The following is a 5,352-nucleotide window of genomic DNA, read 5'->3' on the forward strand; positions in this document are numbered from 1 at the left end:
GGCCCAGGCTGGATTCGAACCCGCCAGCTTAGATGTATGTGGCTGGTGCCTTAGCCGCTTGAGCCACAGGTGCTGAGTCGTTCTTATGTACTTTTAAATGTTGAGATAATCTTTAGGTAAACAATTATATTTCCTCTCCTCCACAAACTTGTATCTGAAGAATTTCCTTTAGAAAATGGTATCTCACCAATATGTTGTGTTTGTATAAAGCTCTTAAGGTTCAGGCAATTAAAGCTTTCTGAGCTACACACTGCTCAAAATGATTTGTAAAACTATTAAAAATAGGAGATGCAAATACAAAGTTTTAAATAAATAGAATTTCCAAATTCATTGCTAGAATAAATTAGCCCAAATAATTTTTCCCAGGCAGGGTTTAGGACACACAGACGTGAAATGGGGGGAAAGAACTGAAAGATGTTCTTAACAAATTTAACAGTTAACAAATTTAATTTTGACCTTGACATAAATAGCTTCAGGAAATTGCTGATTTTTGTCTGTCTCAAACTTATTGTATTGAAGTAATTTTCATTTCCATAGGAATATGTGGAAGTTTTGCTTTAGAGTTAAATTTTATTTTTATTACATAAAGTAGCATTACATAAGTAGCAGGTGGAGGCAAGCTATGAAACAATGTATCAGGCAAGCCTAATTTCAATTTGTGATGATAGCGTGTCAAGACAGCCAGAAGCTCTAAGTTCTAGCTTAATGTTTGCTTTGTTCTACTTGTGTGGCCATGGCAATCCTTCAACCTTGCATGCTTGTTATCTCATCTAACAGAGGGAGAGAATAATTTCTACCTACTCATGTATAGATGACCATGTAGGTCTTCAGGGAAGAGACCTCATCGTCCTTGAGAATTTTTCCTTAGACTTTTTAACAGTGCTAGGGCGCTGGCAGTTATTAAAAACAATTGGCTCAGTATTTAACACATGCACATAACAAATTGAGGTACTAAGTATATAAATCATTTATAAATTTGAGGATTAGAAACTCATACCATGGTATTACCAAAAAAGACATATATATAAACTGTGGTGGCAGTTATCAATACATTTGATTATTTTGATCAAATCTGAGAAGGTGGAAACATGATTTAGCGATCTCTGCAGGGAACTGGCTCCAGAACTCTGTGGAGACTAAGATCCTAGGATACTCAAATGTCTAATATAAAATGCCATAGTATTTGCACAAGACCCATGCATATCCTCTGATATGCTTAAAATAATCTACATATTACTTATAATACCTAACACAATGTAAATGCTATGTAAGCACTTACTATGTGGTATTGTTTTTAAATTTATGTCTTATTGTTGTGTTTTTAATTTTTTTTTTTTTTTTTTTTTGGCAGTTTTTGGCCAGGGCTAGGTTTGAACCTGCCACTTCTGGCATATGGAGCCAGCGACCTACTCCTTTGAGCTACAGGTGCTACCCCATCTTTTTAATTTTTTAAAAAATATGTTTCAATCCTCAGTTGGTTAAACTGGCAGATGAAGGAATAACAGATACCAAAGGCTGATTGTACCAGGAACTGAGAGACCTAGAATGGCTGATAGTCCCATCAAGGTCATTGAGTCATGGAGTTTTATAGATGGCAATTTCTCTAATGTATATTTGTAATTTATCTTTGTCATTTTATGGATGAGGAAAAAGGAGCTCATTTATCTGTTGTTCTAGAGCTCCTAATAGCCAGATCTGCTTCCTCCTTAAAACCATCTCCCTACTACGTGGCTGAAGCTCTAACACTGTTGGATGCCACTTAATGGTGGCCAGTAACTGGAAGTCTTCTGTGGGAGATTGAGTTAGGCAGTCAACAGATTTGTATTATGATTTTCAGGTAACCTAATGGGGAAAGTCTCTTTCATGGCCAGTTTTTATTTCTTACTCATATCTCTAGTAAGCTAAACATAGGCTTAATTGAGCAGAAGGAAGGATAAAAGGTATTTCATTAAAGCTTGCTTTTACCATGATAACACTTTTAAGTTATTCCTGGAAACAAAAATAGAAAGAAAAAACAATTAAACAACAACTCTGTAATACATTTAAAGCAAGAAATAAAGTTTGATTCTGAGACTTCTGTGCCAAAGTGTCTGTGTGGCCTTTCCCCAGTACAGCTTGTACAAGGCTTAATCCTGTTTCAAGATTACATTCAAGATGACATGCTTCCAAAGTTGCTAGTAGATCTGGCATATACAGTTCTGGCAACACTCCTGAGAAGTTGAGCAAATTCTCTGCAAACTTGCATGCTTGGGGGAAGGCGACCACAGTGAAATAAAGACTTTCTTAGGAAATGGGTTAACGTTGAGAAGGAGAAGAAGCAAACTAAGAGAATTGCGGGAATTCCTTTGGAGAATACTGAAGCCTCCACAGTTGGTTTCCATTCTGGTAATGATTAAGGGTGTTATAAATTTGTTGTGTCCTAGAATGTTAAGTGTTGAAAAAAGATTGAATATGGATCAATATTTTAAAATATTATCTTTTTTAAAAAATGACATTCCAAGAGATTTGTTGGTTTCTTAGGTTCAAGCCCACCCTGGTTTTTCAGGGAGGGCCTTGATGGATGGCTGAGATAGTGAGATAGTAGAAGGCTCACTCATTATTTACTGGTTACTCATTCATTTGTGTAGTTGGGAAGGCAATAAAGGTGAACCACAATGCCTGGGTCTTGATTCTCTGATGGGATACCCAACCTGTGGCCCAAGAGCTGCATGCCAATTATTTGAGGACTGTTTTGCTTACCTGTGCTGTCAGATTTTGCAAAAATGATGCATGGAACTTTTTCTGTTGTTGTTCATCAGCTTCCATTAGTGTTTGCACGTTTACTGTGTGGCCCAAGACAATTTTCCAATGTACAGCAGAAAAAGAAAAGGTTAGACACCCCTTACTTGGTGGTATTTACCAAGAAACTCTGCTGGTTTCATCACCTATTTTTATTTACAACTTGGGGTCTCCAAACTCCTCTGGGTCCTTTAGGATGTAAAAGAGTCTGAAAACTTTATTGTATATTTAAATAAAACTTAAGTCAATTATGGCTCCTGTCCATTAGGCTACATGGCCTGAATAAAACTTCCTTTACTTTTTTGGGCAACAATACCAGTCAGATGTGATCCTACAAATTGTCTTATGCTCAGCAGCTATTCTGAATGAAAGTCACTACAGGCATTAAGTTATTAAGTTAATAAAATATATTAATAAAGATACAGTCTTTTCAGGCAAAATGCAATAAGAGAAAGAATGAATTACTTACTATATTTCATAAAGGGCCCAAAATGGGAATCCTTTCCCTAGGTTATTTATAGACTATTTCCAGCTTCAAGATCATAGGTCAAGAATTAGTGAGCTTTTTCTGTAAATGGCCAGTAGTTCTCTGTCAGAACTACTCAATTTTGCTGCTGTAGTGTGAAAGCAACTGTACACAATACGTAAATGAATGGTTGGTCTGTGTTCTAATGAAACTTTATTTACAAAAATAAGTAGCAGATTAAATGTGGTTGGCAGACCGTGGTTTGCTGACCCCTGGTTTTAGTAATCCCTGAAACCCTGGAACTGTTTATACATTAAGGAAAGGAAATGTAGAGGCAGAAATAAAGATAAGTATTTTGGGTCTATTAAGGTTTTGGGTCTATAAGCGTTTATGCCTCAGTTTCCTATTCAGGTACTGTGGTAATAAAATGATTCAAGGAAAATCATATTTTAAAGTTTTTGGAGAATATTTTAAATAGTTGTGATCCTTATGTTATTCTTTTAAAAAAGATTTCTGAATATTACAGGGTACACATGTTTTGGTTACATAGTTTGTTATGTTATTCTATTTGTTCTCACAGTCATGCCTGGATTCACACTAACCAGTGGTGAGAACAGCAGCTGGGTGCAGAATGAGTTTTGTGCAGATTTATCCTAAAGAACATGTTGCAGAGCTCCAAGCCCAGATCTTTCTTTTGGGATTTCTAGCAGAGACAACTAGAAGATTCTGCACTGTGGACAGAATATTCCAGTGATGGTTTTCACACATTATGGCAGAAGCTCTTTATTGTGACTAAATGTGTATTTTCTCTAATCTGGCTGCTGAGATTCAATATTTATTTTCTGGCCTTTTGCAACTAGTTATGTATTTGCAACTAAAGTTTGGCCAGAGGAACATAAATAAAAGTGTTATTTATGACTTTAGGGAAGTGTTCTGGAAAGAAGCTGGGTGTAGTGCTCTTCTTCTCCCCTTCCTCATCTTGGCTGAAATGTAGACTCAATGGCTGGAGTTCCAGCAGCTACATTGGACCATGAGGAGAAAGCCACATGTTTAGGATGACAGAGTTGCAACATAAAAAGTGTCTGGGTCACTGATGATTTCCATAGGGGTTGTACTAATTTGCAGTCTCACCAATGGTCTATAAGCCCTTGTTTCTTTCTTCATCCATATCAACGTCTATTGTTTTTGGACTTTTTAATAAAAACCTTTCCAAAAGGAGTAAAGTGATATCTCATTGTAGTTTTAATTTGCATTTCCCTGAAGGCTAGTAATGTTGAGCACTTTTTTGTGTGTTTATTGGCCATTTGTCTATCTTCTTTTGAAAAACATCTATGCATGTATTTTGCCCACTTTTTAATGGGGTTGGGCTTTTTGTTTGTTTGTTTGTTTTTATTCCAGATTAATATGAGAGTATAAATGTTTAGGTTACAGTGTCTGTGTTTATTAAGTAAGGACCCTGTTGTAGTTGTGTCCTGCACCAAGGAGGTGGGCCAAGAGGTGGGCCTCTTGAGGTTTGCTCACCAAATGCTCGTACGTCCCTTAGATCAGTGATCAGAAGTAGAAGTCATCTAAGTGTCCAACAAAACCCCATGCTTCATAACCAGATCACAGATTTATGAAAAGAAAAAGTTATTTTCATTGCTAACTTAAACTTATTTGACTAATATCCTACTTCAGTTTCCCTACATAGTTGATGATATTGTTTCTTGAAGCATTTAATTGAATTCAGTGGCATGATTATGTAAAGGAATACTTAACTCCTTCCAAACTTTCTTTTATTTCTTCCTGGAATATTGCTAATGTGAGTCCTTGTTCACTCAACTAGCTTGAAGGAAGATGACTAAACACTTCCACTCAGTTGAAGGGTGCAGTCAACATAACCTGAAAAAGTTCTGAAGACAAACAGTCCATAAGCAGAATGGAACTCAACTGTGGTTCCACCTCTTACCGCTTTGACTGTCAATCTGCATACAATTTATCTATAAATAAAAACAAACATATCTCACTTATTTCATCAATTAAAAAAATCAGACAAGTGGGGGGAAATCCCAAAATAAAATGCTCCAGAAGCTTTACTTTTCTATTTTAAAAAGCTTGTAAACATAGTT

Source organism: Otolemur garnettii, unplaced genomic scaffold (assembly GCF_000181295.1).
Source record: "Otolemur garnettii isolate 467f Iridium unplaced genomic scaffold, OtoGar3 scaffold00063, whole genome shotgun sequence".
In the NCBI taxonomy this organism is placed as follows: Eukaryota; Metazoa; Chordata; class Mammalia; order Primates; family Galagidae; genus Otolemur; species Otolemur garnettii.